The sequence below is a fragment of the Lutra lutra genome, chromosome 5 (genome assembly GCF_902655055.1).
Source record: "Lutra lutra chromosome 5, mLutLut1.2, whole genome shotgun sequence".
Lineage (NCBI taxonomy): Eukaryota > Metazoa > Chordata > Mammalia > Carnivora > Mustelidae > Lutra > Lutra lutra.
The window spans coordinates 160315830-160337648 of record NC_062282.1 but is presented as its reverse complement, the minus strand read 5'-3'; the positions used below and the strand labels follow the sequence as shown (position 1 = coordinate 160337648).

Sequence of the window (21819 nt, the reverse complement as noted above, 5' to 3'; positions counted from 1 at the left end):
TTTGGCATCTATCATTAATTTCATTTGTTTCATTTGTTAAACTCAGTATGATTTATCCATTCGTAAGTTGATGGACATGTGGGCTCTTTCCATAATTTGGCTATTGTTGATAATGCTGCTATAAACAGCAGTGTATATTTACCCCTTCAAATTAGTGTTTTTCTATTCTTTAGGTAATACCTATAGTTCAGTTGCTGGATTATAAAGTAGTTCTATTTTTTTTTTTAATTTCTTAGGAAACTCCATACTTTTTTCTGAATGGCTGCATCAGTTTTCATTCCCACCAACAATTCAAGAATGTTTACCCCTCCACAACCTTGCCAACAATTGCTGTATCGTGTGTTGTTGATTTTAGTCATTTTGACAGGTGTGAATAAATATCATTGTAGTTTGGATTTGTGTTTCCCCCATGATGAATGATGTGGAGCGTCTTTTCATGTGTCTATTGGCCACCTGTATGTTTTCTTTGTAGAAATGTGTACTCCTCACTCCTGCCCATTTTTAATTGGATTATTCATTTTTCAGTTGTGGATTTACTAAGTTCTTTATATAATTTAGTTAATAACTCAGAGTGGGATGAGGGAAGTGTAGGGTTAAATAGGTGATGGGTATGAAGGACTGCACTTGTTGTGAGTAGCACTGTGTATTGTATATAATTGTTGAATCACTAAATTGTATGCTTGAAATTAATATTATGCTGTATGCTAACAAATGCTAAATAAAAACTTAAAAACATAAATAAAAAGAACAAAGAAACCTCAGTATGATTTATTGAACAATCCAATTATTTTATCCAACATGAGACACATAATTTGTCAGATACTATATTTTGATATGTCCTTGTTAATCTCTGGATTTCTACAAAATTAATGAACTAAGTTTAATATATTATAGGACAGATGGCTCTCTGTACGATTCTTTCTTCAAAAGGTCATGTTACATATTGCACATAACAGCAATGCTAGCACATAAATAGTATCTTGAGAGTATCAGTAAGTAAATACATATAAATCAATTACTGTGCCTACAAGATGTACTCAGTGATAATCATAACAACTAATAATATTTCTTCTAAAAAGTCACAAATAGTCAACTATTACTACAAATTTGAATTACATGCTCTTACAAAATTAAATGATTCATTTCATAGTTTGATATGTATAGTCATATATTCATTTTTATATCTCTCTTATTTACATTGTGGTGGTTTCATATATCACTTTTATTAATAAGGTGGAGTCGAAATTAAACAGACTTTAACTTCTACTTTGATATGATCTTCTGAATTTACACACTATTAAATGACAATTCATAGTTAAATTATATACTTAGCTAAAAATGACTGACCAAAAAGACCCATTCTTACGTACTCTTATCAGGTTTACTTTGAATTGTATTTGTTTTTAATTGTCTTCATCTAATCTTCCAAGTCCTTTCTGAAACCTTGAGAGGTTATCAGGAGCCCAAGATAAGTAGCTGGATAACTTCACATTAAATCTAATACACATAATGGTTTATCATTCATATGTATGAGAGGGGAGAGTACATCTCAACCAAACTCAACTGGAGAAGATTCCAGGTGGCAGCACAATCAACAAATATCTACTTTAAGGGCGCCTGGGTGGCTCAGTGGGTTAAGCTGCTGCCTTCGGCTCAGGTCATGATCTCAGGGTCCTGGGATCGAGGCCCGCATTGGGCTCTCTGCTCAGCAGGGAGCCTGCTTCCCTCTCTCTCTCTCTGCCTGCTTCTCCGTCTACTTGTGATCTCTCTCTGTCAAATAAATAAATAAAATCTTTATGAAAAAAAAATATCTACTTTAAGTTAAGACCTAAAAAACTATGTCAGTAGGAACTTTCCTTGTGAGATTAATCACTGGCTTTTAAAATATATAGTCTCTGCTTTTAGTTGAGTAGTTGTGTAAAAACAATGCACTAATTAATGTCATGTTAGTAATGGACATTTTGTATATTGCCAGTATTATGTCAAAGATATTATTCCTTGTTTTAAGAATTTTTATTTTAATCATTTTGGATATTTTCAAATACATTTTGCATCTATTGAGTTATTATTAATATATATGTGTTTTTTATTTATTAGCATATAATAAATCAATTTATCCTGCTAAGGTAATCAATCATATTAATTGATTTGTTTATGCAAAAACATCCTTGTATTCTAAAAGGATGTAATCCTTTCAATGCGCTGGTGAATTTAGTTTGTTAATATTTTGTTAAAGAATTTGGATCTGTGAAGGAGAGGAGATTGGAGTTGGGGAAAATCAGAGGGGGGAGACTAACCATGAGAGAAGGTGGACTCTGAGAAAGAAACTGAGGGTTTTGGAGGGGAGGGAGTGGAGGTTGGGTGAGCCTGGTACTGAGTGTTATGTAGGGCATATATTGCATGCAGCACTGGGTATGGTGCATAAACAATGATTCCTGGAATATTGAAAATAAATTTTTAAAAAAAGTATCATGTCATCTGTGGAAAATATAAATAAAATAGGGGCGCCTGGGTGGCTCAGTGGGTTAAGCCGCTGCCTTCAGCTCGGGTCATGATCTCAGAGTCCTGGGATCGAGCCCCGCATCGGGCTCTCTGCTCAGCGGGGAGCCTGCTTCCTCCTCTCTCTCTGCCTGCCTCTCTGCCTGCTTGTGATCTCTCTGTCAAATAAATAAATAAAATCTTTAAAAAAAAAAAAAGAAAGCAAGAAACAATGTGCCTTTAGGAAAGAAGTGTCACAATATTTGAAAATCACTGCCAGCATTGTTGACCTAGAATAATGACCAGTAATACTTCCATCAACAACTACACACAAAACCTTGATCAGTAATACTTCCATCAACAACTACACACAAAACCTGATGATTTCTTCCATCTTCTATGGAAAGGATATTTTAGTGAGTTTTATTGTCTTTTATTCTGGTTGTTCATTTTAATCTCAGTCAAAGATAAACCTAGAAAAAACTTTCTTAAATTTTCTAGTAATACAATTTTCTATATAATCTAAAATATATTCTAATAGAGTAATAGAATATATTCTAAATAATAATGGAATAATAGAATATATTCTATTATATATTATATCTATTATTCTATTACAGAATAATAGAATATATTCTAAAATATATTTTTAAATTGTATTACTAGAAAAATTTGTATTACTGTGATATATATATTCTATATGTATAGAATATATGTAGAAAATTGTATTACTAAAATTATTAAATACCTATCTATCTATCTATTTATATGTATATGCATATATACATCTATGCATATATGACCTGATAGATATCTATATGTCAATATCTACAACCAGATACAGAGACATAGATACCAACATATAGATATAGATATCTATCAGGTCATATATGCATAGAGAGAGAGAGTGAGAGTACATAAGAGTACATATGCATAGAGAACAAAAAAAATAAGAAAAATATTTTAATTCTATGTATTTGAACCCATAGAATAATTATTGTGTTATAATTAAGCTATAAATTTCTTCTCCATTCTGCTACATTTAATGACTTAAGTGGATATAATTTTGGAATGATTGGCTTCAATGTTTTTTTTTTTCCAATAAAGAATGAGAGAAAACATATTGCATCCCAAACAGTTGATTACAATAGTTTTATATTTGTTTATTTTTTTATTTTTGTTTACTTTTTTAGTTATATACACTATTCGAAGTGTAAAAACAGGATGCATATATGGGAAGTATAACTAGGAAATAAAAACTTAATACAATTACAGAACTTTAATAAAATAGTATTTTTTATAAAACTTGTAACTGAAGAATATGACAAGCACCAGCATCAAATAATTGCTACTGCTTAATCCTGACTTGTAAAAGAGCAGAGGTCTGCCAATTTCAGAAATTTACACTGAAACTCTACACCTAACTTATTTAAACAGTGGCATTTTCTTTATCCATTTACACTTTTTCACTAACTGAAATCTTAATTTAATATTTATTAATATTTGAGACAGATAAGTCACAGATACTGATGAATAAGGGTTGAACTACAGCACTAGAAACTTATAATACAAGAAACACATTGAAGACTAGATAAACAGTGAATATATGGATGCAAGATGATATATAAATTAAGAGATATGTTTATTGATATTCATATATTGTATATGTTTATCTATACCCAGTGTATACCTATTTATTTATTTATTTATTTATTTATAAAGATTTTATTTATTTATTTGACAGAGCGAGATCACAAGTAGGCAGAAAGGCAGGCAGAGAGAGAGAGGAGGAAGCAGGCTCCCTGCCAAGCAGAGAGCCCAATGTGGGACTCGATCCCACGACCCTGAGATCATGACCTGAGCCTAAGGCAGAGGCTTAACCCACTGAGCCACCCAGGCGCCCCCCAGTGTATACCTATTTAATGTCTTTCTGGTAAAGTGTTGGCAAATTTTAAATCAAGTAGAAAAGTATACAGATTTTTTTTACTTAACATATTTTATTTAGACAAATTATTTGGAAAGGTTCACGTGTAAGTATCATGTCTACCAGAGAATTAGAAGCTGGATATCAGTAGTTAAAATACAAGGGAAGGAAATACAGATTTATAAGCAGAAATTTGACCTATTTTCTATATGTAATTTTGTAGCAGTGTATTAAAGTAAAATCTGATAAACACATATAAGTGTGTATGTATCTATTTCTTTCTTTCTATCATTCCATCTAGGCATATGGATTTCCACACATGCACAAAATGGCCTTAAATTTTGGAAACTACATAACTAAAAAGAGTATGAGTGTAACAAGGGAGAATATAGAATAATCCAGAAGGCTAAAATAAGAAACTCTGATATAACACAGAATCAATTATAAACAATAATCTAAAGTACCAAAATATAAAAGAAATGATTAAATCAATCTAAGGAGATATGAAATTTAAAGTAAAAAGAGGAATGCCTTTTGCTTCAGGAAGTTTTACTTTTAAGAGAAATATGGGAATAATTAATTATGAGTCAATAATCAGTTCATTGAAAGAAAAAATGCAAATCAAATGGACAGAGAAGGTAACATGGGATCATTGGAGACTTCATATTTATTCCTCCACATCCTTTCATTTATAAATTAAGATTCTTCTCTGTAAGACACTGGTTGTATTTTATTGTGAATCTGATAATTTGTGAATATGCTTGCATAGCATTATAACACTTAGACACACTAGAGAAATAAAACTTGATGAAATATGGTTGCTTAGGAAAATGCATTTTAAAACTACTTTTGACTTTTCTTTATACACATTAATGTGATAAGAATTAATTAATATTCTAAGAATTTAGCAGTTTTTTTTTTTCAGCTTTACCAAAGAAAAATAACTATACTTTGAATTTCTGACCACTTTAACCATACCTTTTCTTTTTTTAATGCAGAATGCTTCATCAATAATGAACAATGTCGCAGTGGTGACAGAATTTCTTATCTTAGGATTTTCTAGCACATGGAGTCTTCAGTTATTACAATCTGTACTTTTTACAGTAATTTACCTGTTATCCCTTATGGGGAATGGCCTCATTATTGCCGTAACATCCTTGGACCCATGACCGCACAAACCCATGTATTTCTTTTTAAGGAATTTGTCCCTGTTTGAATTTTGTCTCATTTCAGCTGTTGTGCCCAGAATTGTTGTCAATTCCTTGACACACAGCAAATCTATCTCATTTTTTGGCTGTCTCACCCAGGTCTTCCTTGTGCCTTTTTCAGCAGGGGCAGAGCTGTTCCTCCTCACAGTGATGTCAATTGACCACTATGCTGCCATTTGCCATCCCCTGCACTATGAAGCCATCATGAATAGGGGCACATGTGTGCAGATGGTGGTTCTGTCCTGTATCAGTGGTGGCTTGATATCCGTTATACATACAGCAGGAATATTCTCTTTATCTTCCTGTGTAATCAATGAAATTCAATAATTCTTCTGTGATATTCCCCAGTTGCTAGCTATTACTTGCCCAGAGAATATTATTGCAGAAATTGTACTCATTCTTGTTAATGCAGTCCTGGATTTCTGTTGCTTTATTTGCATCACGGTCTCATACTTCTATATCTTCTTCACTGTCAGAAAGATACCATCCACAAAAAGCAGGCAAAAGCCTATTTCACTTGCCTTCCACATCTGGCAGTTGTACTTTTTGTCTCAACTGCTTTCATTGCTTACTTGAAGCCTACTTTAGGGTGAGAATCATTCACTTTTTTCTATATTTTGTTGCCTCCTTCCCTTAATCTTATCATATACAGCCTAAGAAACAAGGCCATGAAGACAAGTCTGGGGAAGCCAATCACCAAAAGATTCTTTATAAAGGAGAATATCCTTTTTTTTTTTTTTCAAAAGTAGAGGTGTTGTCTTTTCAATATCTGTTTATATATATAAGATTCATCTTCCTAGTTTGTTGTGAATCTGACCTTATCTCCAGTGTTACCTGGAACCATGGTAATATTCCTTGACCAAATAGAGTTAAATACACTGAATCATATTGATGAAGATGTATTTGGGTCTGATAGAGCTTTGGAGAATTGCTAGAGAAAATGACCATTTTTTTTAAGATTTTATTTATTTATTTGACAGAGAGAGATCACAAGTAGACAGAGAGGCAGGCAGAGAGAGAGAGAGGGAAGCAGGATCCCTACTGAGCAGAGAGCCTGATGCGGGACTCAATCCCAGGACCCTGAGACCATGACCTAAGCCAAAGGCAGCGGCTTAACCCACTGAGCCACCCAGGCGCCTGAAAATGTCCATGTTCTAAAGTTTGTAACTGGTTTCTGGTAGGCTGTTTTAACTTCTGTTATTGAATTAGTCTATACATCCTGGTTTTGCACACTTGGCTAGAGAGTCATAAAAATTCCCTCCATCAATAAGAATGTGGATTCCCCAGTGTCCTGATTTATGATCCAGAGAGGAAGCATGTCTCACATTACTGAAAATGTTTCCCAGAAGCTGAGCCTGGGTGTTCTTAATCTCCTTAATATTGCACTATACTTCCTTGCTTCTGCTACATTATACCATTTGCTGTTAATTTTTTTCCTGAATATTAATTGATATATTCTTGCAATTCTTTTCTATTATGTAAATCCACAAAACTGGAACACAAGTAAATAGAACATTATTGTTATTTCAAAAGTATACTTACGAGTATCATTGAAGAATAAAATAAGAGAGCAACTCTGCCTGGGAGATTTATTTCTCCATGGATAACACTTCTACACCAACATAAAGTTTTCTGTTTACTATATTCATGCATTTATACTGTTTCAACCTTTCTGGGTGGTATAAAATATGGAGAGTGCAGAAGTTATTAATGTTTTAAATTCTAATTGCAGTAATAATTACATCTTCCACAAATCCACCTCCTGTCCTGTAACCCTCAGTTTGTTGCCTATAGTTAAGAGTCTCTTATTATTTGTGTTCTTCTCTGTTTTCATCTTATTTTATTTTTCCTTCCGTTCTCTTAAGTTCATTCATTTTTCCACACATTAGTGAAATCATATGACATTTGTCTTTCTCTGACTGAGTTATTTTCTTAGCATAATACCCTCTAGTTCCATCCTTGTTACAAATGGCAAGTTTTCATCCATTTTGATGGCTGAAAAATACTCCATTGTAAATATATGCCACATCTTCTTTATCCATTCATCTGTTGATGGACATCAGGTCTTTTTCCATAATTTAGCTATTGTGGACATTATGCTATAAACATTGGGGAGCATATTCTCCTTCAAATTACTATATTTGTATCCTTTTGATAGATACCTGGTAGTGCAAATTCTGGGTTATAAGGTAGCTCTATTTTTATCTTCTTGAGGAAACTCTATATTGTTTTCCAGTGTGGCAATAACACTTTGCATTCCCATCAAGAGTGTGAGAGTGTTCCCCTTTCTATAACACCTCGCCAACATTTGTAGGCATCCAACTCTTGATTTCGTCTCAGGTCATGATCTCAATAATTAAATATTAACTCTATATTAATTAATATTATATTATTATATATCATTATATATAAATATATAATAATTATATTTATTATATATTCATTCATTATGAATTATAAATTATATTTATTATGTATAATTATATATAAATATATACTTGTTTTATATTTATATATAATATATAACATATTGTTATTATTAATATATTACTCTCTCCCGTAATAAGATCTGGACCCATATTAGGCTCCATGGATCATACCTGAGATTCTTCTCCCTCGGTACACCTCGGTGGCTCAGTTGGTTAAGCGGCTGCCTTCGGCTCAGGTCATGATCCCAGTGTCCTGGGATCAACTCCCGCATCAGGTTCCTTGCTCAGCAGGGAGCCCGCTTCTCCCTCTGTCTCTGCCTGCCACTCTGTCTGCCTGTGCGCTCTCTCTTTCTAACAAATAAAATAAATAAAAAAAAGAGATTCTTCGCCTTCTGTCCCTCCTAATCTTTTCTTTCTTGATAATAAATAAATAAATAACAAAATAATAAAATAATAAAAATATATTTTCTTTATAATTCTCTATAGTTATCTAGCTCATAAACAGCTAAATATAAATGTGCAGCATATAAATCTTTTTATGGAAAGAGACATTAGAATGCACTGAAGGAAAAAAAGAGGGCTAATGATGTAAGTGTTCTGTTTGGTTATGTTTTTATTATTTTCAAATTTTTTTTATCTGTTGAAATAATTTACTTAGTTTTCAGTGATGAAGATTACTATATTTTGCACCACTATTATCATTCACATTTATAATTTAGAAAAAATAATGTAATACAAAGTTCATAACTTTATGACTAATTTTTCATTTTCAAATCTCAATAGTTATGCACATTTAAAAAATATGTATACACATATCCTCATGTTCTTTGAAATTTTATTTTAAGTGACTGAATATAATGTTTATATACTGTATTACCTTTCTTTTTGTTTCTTTTAATACTTAGATTTTTTAATATTGTATATACAATGGGAAGTAACAAATGTATGAAATTTTTTTCTTCTTCTGTTGATTTCCTGTTTTGGCATTTGTCTAGAGATGCAACAAAGTTTGATTTAAGCATCAGTGTCCACAAAATAATATCTAATTTTATTTAATTGTTTTTCTAATGGTAATCTTCTTAATATCTAATATTTCTAAGACTAATAGCTTCCTGTTTCAATGCTACTGATATTCCTGAGTGTTTGTGTTATCAATTACCATGAGTTAGCATAAAATGCTGCATTATTTAATCAGTACAAGAATTTTAGTAGCATAAATAAAGCACGCATCATCATATGTAGTTAGAATCTAAATAATCACATTCTAATGCAGATAAGAATTATAGATGTTATTTGAATTAGACTACCTTATAAAAGCCAAATATAGGAATCTAGCACTCATTTAAAATAAAACATATTTTATTGCAAAGTATAAACCATCAGTAAGTAATTATATGTGTGAAAGCTCTTAACTTCATGGTTAGAATTACCAAAAAGATACAAAAATCTAATGGATTGCAAATTTTTAGTACAAATAAGATAAATTAACTAATTCATAATGGAGAAAGTAAAATAACAGATAGTAGATTGTATCACAAGTTTAATATTTCCAGAAATATTTGGTAAATAACATTTATAACACTACACTATACTTTCAGTGTTTATTAATTTTCATTCATTTAATTACATGGAAGGCATGGGAAGATTAGAAAAATGTTCTGCTGAGAAATTTCATTTCTTCATAATAAATTTTTAAAAAATTTTTTTTATTTGACAGAGGTAGAGAGATCACAAGTAGGAAGAGAGGCAGGCAGAGAGAGAGGGGAAAGCAGGCTCCCCGCTGAGCAGAGAGCCTGATGCAGGACTCGATCCCAGGACCCTGAGATCATGACCTGGGCCAAAGGCAGAGGCTTAACCCACTGAGCCCTCCAGGTGCCCCCATCATAATAAATCTTATAGTAAATATTTACTTTTGCATATGGACATTTGAAAGGGATAATATATTGAATTTATGTACAATAAAATAATATTTATTTAATATAGAGTTAATATAAAGTTAAAGAAGTGTAAATATTTTGATTTAATATACAATTCATAGAGAGTTAATATTTAATTAGATTTTAACATAGAGTTAAAAAGTGCATATATTTTGAAGACAATTTAAAATTTGAGAAAAATAAATAGATCTAATTATCTATTGTTTTCTTCCTTACCTCCGTTGAAGATAAGGATTGGTTTGTATCACAAGCATAGAGAAATATGACTACAGAAGAACCATAATTGCTGAGTGGGCTGAGGCATTTTAGGTCCAATTACATATCAGTCATTCTGAAATGACAAAAGTGCACGTTATAATGGTTAATTATCAGTTCTCACCTTCGCTTCAAGTCAATACTGATTTTGCTAAGGGTTAAAATGTATATTTGGAGGTCATCCATGAATGGTTAGAATAGATTATAAAATTTTGATTTTTTTCAAGATTTTATTTATTTATTTGGCAGACAAAGATCACATGTAGGCAGAGAGGCAGGCGGGGGGGGGGGGGAGGAGGCTTCCTGCTGAGCAGAGACCCCCGAAGTGGGGCTTGATCCCAGGACTCTGAGATCATGACCTGAGCTGAAGGCAGAGGCTTAACACACTGAGCCACCTCGGTAACCCAAATTTTCATTTTTTGTTTATTTTTTTAAATAAAGACATTTTTTCTACTTAAAGATTATTTTATTTGTCAAGATTAATTCATTATATAACTAAAATCTTGTTATCCAAAGATGTTATGGAATGTAATAAAAATTCAGCATGTTTTGAATTAAAAAAAGTAGACCACTTTAAACATATATAGTGACTTCTTTGACAACATTTTTGCCAAAATTGACTTTATAATGCAATTTAAAGTATTTAATTAACTTACACAACATTAAATGATGGCTAATAGGTGTATGCTTTTATATTTTTAATCACAATTACAATGACTATATTGATTTTTGATTCTTATTTGGAATTACTAAATTAACATATAATTATCCATTGTAGTATAAAATAAGTATTAAAATATCAAATGACAAGTTCCCATATTATACATTTTTACATCTATTCTAAAAAATTCTCAATAAACAAAAATTATATACATTCCAAAAGTTGATTCACTATATAAGTAAATGGGGCGCCTGGGTGACTCAATGGGTTAAGCCTCTGCCTGCGGCTAGGGTCATGATCTCAGGGTGCTGGGATCTAGCCCTGCATTGGGCTCTCTACTCAGCAGGTAAACTGCTTCCTCCTCTTTCTCTCTCCCTGCCTCTCTGCCTACTTGTGATCTCTGTCTGTCAAATAAATAAATATAATCATTTAAAAAAAGAAGAGATAGAAAATTATTTGCTATGAAAAAGAAAGGAAGGAGAACTATAATTATATCAGACAAATAGACTTTGGACTTTAAATGAAAATTAAATTTTAAAATTAAATTAAATTTCAAAATTAAAAACCAGCATAAATTTTTAATGTACTGTTTGATTCATTGGTTGCATAGAAGAACGAATGCTTGAACAAAATAAAAATAAATAAATAAATAAATAAATAAATAAATAAAAATATTACACAGATAGTTATAATCAATCAACCAATAACTATCACAAACGACAAGGAATGCTACATATTGATAAAGGGATATATTCACCAGTACACTATCGCCTTTGTTAATATGTTAGTACCCAATATCTTGAACTTAAGTATATAAAGCAAATATTAAATGACTTGAAGAGGAAAATAAAAACCAACATAGTAATAGTAAGCAATTTCAATATTTTACTTTTAACAACAAATACATTATGCAAACAGAAAGTCAGTAATATAATAGTGGATTTGAACTACTATGTAATAATTAACCTAACATATACAAAATATTCCTTTCAATAGCAGCAAAATATATATTCTTATGATGTATACAATGAACATTATCCAGGACGGGCTAATGTGGTAGGACACAAAAGAAAAACGAAACAAAAAGTCTTAATGAATTTATAACTTTAAAATGTGTCAAGATCCTTTACTAACCACAGTGGTATGAAACTATAAATAATAGGTGGGAAATTCAGTAATATTTTACATCTAACACTCTTTCAGAACCAATAGGTCAAAGAAGAAATCAAGGAAAAAATCTTTGCCCAAATGATAACATAATATAACAAAGCTTATAGGATGCAGCAAAAGCAATTATAAATGAAAAGTTTATAGTAATAAATGCCAACATTAAGAAAAAAATATATAAAATAAACAACATACATTTATACCTCAAGCAACTATAAAAAGAATAAACTAAACCTAAATTTAGTTGGAAAAATGAAACAATAAATATCACAGCAGAAATAAATGAAATATATAACAAAAAATAAATAAGATAATTGAGTCATCTTAATGATAAGCAAAATCTACAAGCCCTTTGCTAGACAAACTAAGAAAAAAGAGTGGAGATTTAAATATGTAAAATCAAAAATCTTAAAGGAAAATTACAACTGAAACAACAGAAATAAAATTAAGAATAAGAGCCAATTATAAATAATTTTACAATAGAGGAAACAAAAGAACTGTATAAATTCCTAAAATCTTTCAATCTAATAATTCCAAATCAAGATAAAATAGAAAATTCGAATGAGTTAATACCAAAGAGATTGAAGCAGTAATAATAATAATAAAAACAACCAATGAAATTTCAAGAGCAGAAGGCTTTAAAGATGAATTTTACCTAACATTTTTAAAAAGAATAAATACAGGGGTGCTTGGGTGGCTCAGAGAGTTAAGCATCTGCCTCTGGCTCAGGTCATGATCCCAGCATTCTGGGATTGAGCCCCACATTGTGCTCCATGAGGGGAGTCTTCTTCCTCCCCCTGCTCTTTTGCTCTCACTCACTCTCTCTCTCTCCTTCCCTCTAAAATAAATAAATAAAATCTGGAAAAAAAGAAAAATACAAGTTCTTTTATAAAATCCTACAAAAATAGAAGTGAGCATATTAACAAATCACTCTATAATGCCAACATTTGCCCTGTAACAAAGACTGAAAAAGACACCAAAATAAAATAGACAACAAAGACACCAAAAAAAAACCAAAAACAAAAAAACTCCACAGACCGAAATACCTGATGAACATATATAATAATCCTCAAGAAGATACTAACAAACCAAATTCAAGAGTGCATTAAAAAGTCTATAAACTATGACCACAGATGATTTGTCCCTGGATTGAAAGGATGTTTCAATTTAACGGAAGTCAATAAGTGTGATACAGCACATTGATAGGGTGAAAAATAAAAATTACAAAATCATCTCAAAACACTCAGAAAAAATTGACATAACTCAACATCACATAATAATAAAAAACTCTCAATAATTTAAATATCGAAGGACTTGCTTCACCACAATAAAGGCCATTTATGAAATGCCTGCAGCTAACATAATACCCAATGGTGAAAATTGAAATCTTTTCCTAAGCACCAGGACAATGCAAGGATCCCCTCTTTCACCTCTCATGTTCAATATAGTATTAGTTGTTCTAACCAAAGCAATTAAGTTAGAAATAAAAAGTTTAAAAAAATCAACTAAATTATAAATAAGGCAACACATTAGTCAGTGTTTGAAGATATTAACTTATATGTAGGAAACCCTAAAATTTCCACAAAAAGTAACTCTTAGAACTAATAAAATCAGATATGTTGCAGAACAAAAATCAGCATAAAAATCAATCATTTTTCCACACCCTTATAACAACCTATCTGAAAAGAATATTTAAGATAGCAGAAAAAATAAAATACAGAGGAATAAACTTACCGAAGAAGTTAAAGACTCCTGCAGTTATTACTGCAAAACATTGAAAGAAATTAAGCAAGGTGAACGTTAATAGGACAGTCTATATTCATGGATAGAAAGTATTGGTATTGTGAAAATGTTCATAAAACCCAGAGCAACCCACAAATTAAAGATAATCCGTATCATAATCCCAATGTAATTTTCCAAAAAAATAGGAATACAATCCTGAAATTTATTTGGAAGCCTACAAGATCCTGAATAACCAAAGTAACTTGGATCAAGAAGAACAGGAATGAGCCAAGATGTCCTTCCATAGATAAAGAAGATAAGGTTCATTTACACAATGGAATGTTACTCAGCCATCAGAAAGAATGAATACTTACCATTTACATTGACATGAATGGACCTGTAGGGCATTATGCTATGTGGAATAAATCAGTAAAAACAACCACAACAACAACAAAAAGAAGAAAAGAAAAAATCAAACAATTTTATGGTTTCACTCATATTTGGAAAATAAGAAATAGTGCAGAGGATCACAGGGGAAGAGAGGAAAAACTGAATGGGAAGAAATCAGAGAGGGAGACAACCATGAAAAACTCTTGACTGCAGGAAACAAACCGAGGGTTACAGAAAGGGAGGTGGGTGGGATGGGGGGATGGGGTAACTGGTGAAGGGAATTAAGGAGGGAATGTGATGTGATGAGCACTGGGTGTTATATGCAACTAATGAATCATTAAACACTACATCAAAAACTAATGATGTATTATTATATGTTGGTTAACTGAATTTAAATGAAAAATTTTAAAAAGAGAGATATTACCATTCCTGACTTCAAATATATTATGAAGCCATGTTAATGAAAACATTATGATGTGGAATAAAAACAGACATGTAGAGCACTGGAATAATTTGGAGAACTTTGAAATAAACCCACAGGTATATGATCAATTTTTATAAGGGCACCAAAAATACACAGTGGGGAAATAATGGTCTCTTTATAAATGTTCTTGGAAATACTACATATCCACATGCAAAGAAATAAATTGAAATCTTTTCCTGATGGACACTCAAAATTCAACTGTATTTGAGTCCTAAACATAAGATTTGAAAAAAATAAAACTTCTAGACTAAGATATGTTGTTGGGGCACCTTGGTGGCTCAATTGTTAAGTATCTACCTTTCAGCTTAGGTCATGATCCCTGGGTCCTGGGATCAAGTCCCACATTGGGCTCTCTGCTCAGAGGAGAGCCTGCTTCTTCCTTTCCCACTCTCCCTGCTTGTGTTTCCTCTCTCTGTGTCTCTCTCTGTCAAATAAATAAAATCTAAAAAAAAAAAAAATAACTATGTTGTGGGAGTTTATACCATTGCATTTGGCAATGATTTCTTAGATCTGATACCAAATGCGGAGACAATAAAGCACTACACCTAACAAAAATGTATCTGTATAGCAAAGGAAACAACATGATGAAAAGGCAACCTAAACAACAAAAGAAAGTATGTGAAAATTATATGAGTGCTTAATACCCAAAATATATAAGAAAATCCTGTAAGTTAATAGCAAACAACAACAATGGCAGCAGCTACAACAACAAGAACCCAAAACCAAATGATACCATTTAAAAATGTGCTAAGAACCTTAATAAATATTTCTTTAAGGCATACCAGGACTGAATTGTTATTGAAAAAGGTATTCAGCATCACAAATCATCAGGGATGTGAAAATCAAAACCATAAGGAGATATCACTTCACAAATGTTAGGATTGCTATTTTCAAAAACAGAAACAAAAGATAATAAGTGAGTAGGGATTAAAAAATGTGAAAAGTGCAGTGGGAGATACAGGCTTCCAGTTATGGAATTGATGTCAAGGGAATGAAAGTAACTGCAAAGGGAATATAAGGAAGAAATATGAGAATGTGGAGAAAAGGAACACTTTGTGCACTGATGGGAATATAACTTAGTGCAGTCATAATGGAAAACTATGTGGATTTATATCAGTTTAAAAATAGAGGGGCACCTGAGTGTCTCAGTGGGTTAAGCTGCTGCCTTTGGCTCGGGTTATGATCTTGGGGTCTGGGATCGAGTCCCGCATCAGATTCTCTGCTCAGCGGGGAGACTGCTTCCCTCTCTCTCTCTCTGCCTGCCTCTCTGCCTACTTGTTATCTCTACCTGTCAAACAAACAAATAAATAAATAAATAAATAAAATCTTTAAAAAAATAGAATCACCATTTGATCCATGAAACCCATTTCTGAATGTATCGCTGAAGAAATTAGTCAGAATCCCAATGACTTATGAGCATTTAATTGCTTAATGCAACCTTATCCATGGTAGCAAGCATACTTAAATAATATAAAAATTTTTGAGGGAAATATGGCTAAAAGGAATGTGGCCTGTAATACATACAAGGAATATTATTCAGCTTAAAGATGAAAGAAATCTTACCATTTGAGGAAACATAGATAAAATGGAGGACACTAAAATGAATGAAGGAAGGAATTAGATAATAATAAACACAATAATAATAAATTAATTAAAGTTAATTTATTACATTATTTTTAAAAGCTAAGGTTCATTACAGACATGTTCACAGAATGAAAATCACTAAAAATATAAAGTTATGATAGACCAATTGTAGTAATTACAAACTGAGATTTACTATAGGCTGATACCAATTAAACAAGTCAATATTGACAAGGATAATACTTATTCCCCCATCTGGAATAAAACTATTTCACAAATTACCATTCTTAGAAAATATTCAGGCCACAGAATATCAGCAGCAGTGGTGAAATAGCAAAATAGCAAATAATTTGGCCCCATGTTTTCCTTTTCTGTTTTTTTTTTCATTTTTATGTTAAGCACAGTGATAGTCCAATATGCTTCTATGCATAGTTGTTGTTGTTGTTGTTGTTTTATGTCTTTTCAGTGTTCCAGAATTCATTGTTTATGCACCATACCCAATTCTCCATGCAATACGTGCCCTCCATAATACCCACCACCAGGATCACACAACTCCCCACTCTCTCCTCCCCTCCAAAACCCTCAGTTTGTTTCTCAGAGTCCACAGTCTCTCATAGTTCTTCTCCCCCTCCAATTTCCCCCAACTCCCTTCTCCTCCCCATCTCCCCAAGTCCTCCATGTTATTCTTTCTGCTCCACAAGTAAGCAAAACCATATGATAATTGACTCCCTCTGCTTGACTTATTTCACTCAGCATAATGTCTTCCAGTCCTGTCCATGTTGATCATCCTTTCTGATGGAGACATAGTACTCCATAGTATATATGGACCATTATCTTCTTTATCCACTCCTCCGTTGAAGGGCATCTTGGCTCTTCCACAGTTTGGTGATTGAAGCCATTGCTGCTATGAACATTCTGGTAGAGATGACTCTTCTCTTCACTACATCTGTATCTTTGGGGTAAATACCCAATAGTGCAATTGCAGGGTCATAAGGAAGCTCTATTTTTAATCTCTTAAGGAATCTCCACACTGACATCCAAAGTGGCTGCTCCAACTTGCATTCCCACCAACAGTGTAAGAGGGTTCCCTTTATCCATATCCTCTACAACACATGTTGTTTACTGTCTTGTTAATTTTGGATATTCTAAGGTGGTATCTCAGTGTGGTTTTGATTTGAAACTCCCTGATGGCTAATGAGGATGAACATTTTTTCGTGTACCTGTTAGCCATTTGTATGTCTTCTTTGGAGAAGTGTGGATTCATGTCTTCTGCCCAGTTTTTGACATGATTATCCATTTGTCTGTGTTGAGTTTGAGGATTTCTTTATAGATCTTGGATATCAGCCCTTTTTCTGTAGTGTCATTTGCAAATATCTTCTCCCATTCCATGGGCCGCCTCTTTGTTTTGTTGACTGTTTCCTTTGCTGTGCAGAAGCTTTTAATCATGATGAAGTCCCAAAAGTTCATTTTCACTTTTGTTTCCTTTGCCATTGGAAGTTGTTGTGGCTGATGTCTAAGAGATTACTGCCTATGTTCTCTTCTGGGTTTCTGATGGATTCCTGCCTCACGTTGAGGACTTTTATCCATTTTGAGATTATCTTTGTGTACAGTGTAAGATAATGGTTGAGTTTCATTCTTCTATACATCGCTGTCCAGTTTTCCCAGCACCATTTATCGAAGGGACTGTCTTTTTTCCACTGTATATTATTTCCAGCTTTGTCGAAGATTATTTGACCACAGAGTTGAGGATCCATATCTGGGCTCTCCACTCTGTTCCACTGCTCTATGTGCCTGTTTTTGTGCCAGTACCATGCTGTCTTGGTGATCACAGCTTTGTAGTAATGCTTGATATCAGGCAACGTGATGCCCCAGTTTTCTTTTTCAACATTTCCTTAGCAATTCAGTCTCTTCTGGTTCCATGAAAATTTTAGGATTGTTTGTTCCAGCTCTTTTTAAAATACCAGTGGAATTTTGATCAGAATGACATTGAATGTATAGATTGCTGTAGGCATTATAGACATTTTAACAATGCTTATTCTTCTGATCCATGAGCATGGAGTGGTCATCCATCTCTTCTATGCATAGTTTAACAGACATTTATATTTTATTGAAAAAAGATGTTACAAGAGGAATGCATTATACACTCTTAAATAAGTTAAACACCGGATTATTCTCATATACTTCCACCCATTAGTTCAAAAGCACTTATATAATTTTAAAATCAATTACCCAACACATATTACATCATTAGTTTCAGATATAGTGTTGAATAATTCATCAGTTGCATATAACACCCAGTGACTATCACATCACATACCCTCACTAATGCCCATCACCCAAAAACCCCATCTGCTCCACCCATCTCCCCTCAGCCACCCTCAGTTTGTTTCCCATAACTAAGAGTCTCTAATGGTATGTCTCCCTCTGATTTCTTCCCTCCATTCTCTGATGGTGTTCTACACTCTTTCTTACATTTCACATATGAGTGACACTGTATGACAATTACCTTTCTCTGATTGACTTATTTCACTTAGCATAATCCCTCCAGGTCAATCTATGTCGATGTAGGGGTAAATAATTATCATTTCTGATGGCTGAGTAATATTCCATTGTATATAAATAATACCATATCTTCTTCATCCATTCCTCTGTCAATGGACATCTCAGTTACTTCCACAGTTTGGCTATTTTGGACATTGCTGTTATACACATTGGTTTACAGGTGCCCCTTCCTTTCAGTGTATCTGTATCTTTGGGGTGAATACCTAGCAGTGCAATTGCTGGGTCATAGCATAGCCTTATTTTCACATTTTTAAAGAACTTCCATTCTGTTTTCCATAGTGGTTGTACCTGTTTGCATCCAAACAACAGTGTAACAGTGTTGCCCTTGATCCACATCTTCATCTCGTTTGTTGTTTCCTGTCTTATTACTTTTTGCCATTCTGTCTGGTGTAAAGTGGTATCTCATTGCTGTTTTCATGCATATTTCCTTGATGATGAATGATGTTGAACATTTTTCCATATGTCTGCTGGCCATTTGTATGTCTTATTTGAGAAATGTCTGTTCATATTGTCTGCCCATTTCTTGACTGGATTATTTGGGTTTTTTTTTTGGGGGGGGGGATATTGAGTTTAAGAAGTTCTTTATAGGTCTTTGATAGCAGCCCTTTATCTGATATGTCAAGTGAAAATATTTTCTCCCATTCCTTAGGTTGCTATTTAGTTTTGTTGACTGTTTCCTTTCAATATCAAGAAGCCATCTACACAAAGCCCCCAGTAATATCACTTTCAGTGGATAAAAATGAAAGTGTTTCCCCTCAGGTCAGGAATAGGACAGGATGCCCACTCTCACCACAGGTGTTCAACATACTACTAGAAATCCTAGCCTCAACAATCAGACAACAACAACAAAAACAACAACAAAAAAAAAACATTCAAATTGTCAAAGAAAAAGTCAAACTCTCACCCTTCATAGGTGACATGATACTTCATGTAGAAAACACAAAAGACTCTATCCCCAAATTTCTATTACTCATACAGCAATTTAGCACTGTTGGAGGACACAAAACCAATGCAAATAAATCAATTCCATTTCTATATGTTAACAGGAGATGGAAGAAAGATAAATTTAGGAATTGATCCCATTTACAGTTGCAGTTACCTAGAAATAAACATAATCAAAGAGGAAAAGGATCTGTACTCTCAAAACTATAAAACACTCATTAAAGTAATTAAGGAAGACATAAAGAAGTGAAAGAACATTCTATGGTTATGGATTGGAAGAAATACTGTTAAAATGCGTATGCTATCTAAGCCAATATACACATTCAATGGAATCCCTATCAAAATACCACCAGCATTTTTCACAGCACTAGAACAAACAATTCTAAAATTTGTATAGAATCAGAAAATTCTAAAATTTGTATAGAATCAGAAAAGACCCTGAGTAGGAAATAGAATGTTGAAAAAGAAAACCCAAGATAGAGTCATCAAAACTCTGAATTCAATCAGTTTTACAAATATATATTTATGAAGATAGTAGGGTACTGGAACCAAAACAGACACATAAATTCATAGAACAGGAAAAAACAAACAAACAAAATAAAAGAAAACAGAAGTGGACACTCAAGTCAACTAATCTTCAACCAAGTAGGAAAAAATATCTACTGGAAAAAAAGAGTTGCTGCAATAAATGTCTGGAGAATTGGACAGTCACAAGTAGAAGAATGAAACTGGACCATTATCTTAAACAATACACAAAGATAAACTCAAAATGGACAAAAGACCTAAATATGAAAACAGAACTCCATCAAAATATAAGAAAGCTCTTGGAATTCGGCCACAAAAAAATTCTTGATAGACATGTCTCCAAAGGCAAAGGAAACAAAATAAAAAATGAACTATTGGGACTTTATCAAAATAAAAACATTCTGCACAACTGAGGAAAAGCACATAACTTAAGGAAAGATGTTACGTGAATGTAGGTTTATATACTATGTAGTTTCAAAGAGTTAAGTGCAGAGATACTCCTGTATCACTCTACACTTAAAAGAATAAGCCACAGCTTCAGGAGAATAGGTGTTATTTCTTCTTTAAAAGTCTGGTAGAATTCCTCAGGGAATCCATGCGGTCCTGGGCTCTTGTTTTTTGGGAGGTTTTTGATCACTGCTTCAATCTCATTACTAGATATCGGTCTATTGTCAATTTCTTCCTGGTTCAATTTTGGGAGTTTATAGTTTTCCAGGAATGCATCCATTTCATCTAGGTTGCTTAGCTTATTGGCATATAACTGTTGATAATAACTTCTGATGATTGTTTCTACTTCCTTGGTGTTAGTTGTGATCTCTCCCTTTTCATTCATAATGTTTCAAAAAATTGAAGCAGAAGGAAAACTTCCAGACTCTTTCTATGAAGCCAGCATTACCCTGATCCCCAAACCAGGCAAAGACCCTACCAAAAAGGAGAATTTCAGACCAATATCACTGATGAATATGGATGCTAAGATTCTCAACAAGATCCTAGCAAAAAGGATCCAACAGCACATTAAAAAGATTATCAACCATGACCAGGTGGGATTCATTCCTGGGCTACAAGGATGGATCAACATTTGCAAATCAATCAATATGATACAACAAATTAATAAGAGAAGAGACAAGAACCACATGGTCCTCACAATTGATGCAGAAAAAGCATTTGACAAAATCCAGTATCTATTCCTGATTAACACACTTCAAAGTATAGGGGTAGAGGGAACATTCCTGAACTTCATAAAATCTATCTATGAAAGACCCACAGCAAATATCATCCTCAATGGGAAAAAGCTCACAGCCTTCCCGTTGAGATCAGGAACATGACAAGAATGCCCACTCTCACCACACTTGTTCAATATAGTATTAGAAATCCTAGTAACAGCATTCAGACAACAAAGAGAAATAAAAGGTATCCAAATTTTCAATGAAGAAGTCAAACTCTCTCTCTTCACAGATGACATGATTCTATATATGGAAAACCCAAAAGACTCCACCCCCAAACTACTAGAACTCATACAGCAATTTGGTAACGTGGCAGGATACAAAGTCAATG

At 33.0% G+C, this 21819-nt stretch overlaps 1 pseudogene; it reads left to right on the top strand.

Annotated features, from left to right (window-relative positions):
• Positions 1–5415: 5415 nt before the first annotated feature.
• Positions 5416–6359, top strand: LOC125101278 (olfactory receptor 14A16-like; annotated as a pseudogene).
• Positions 6360–21819: the final 15460 nt, after the last annotated feature.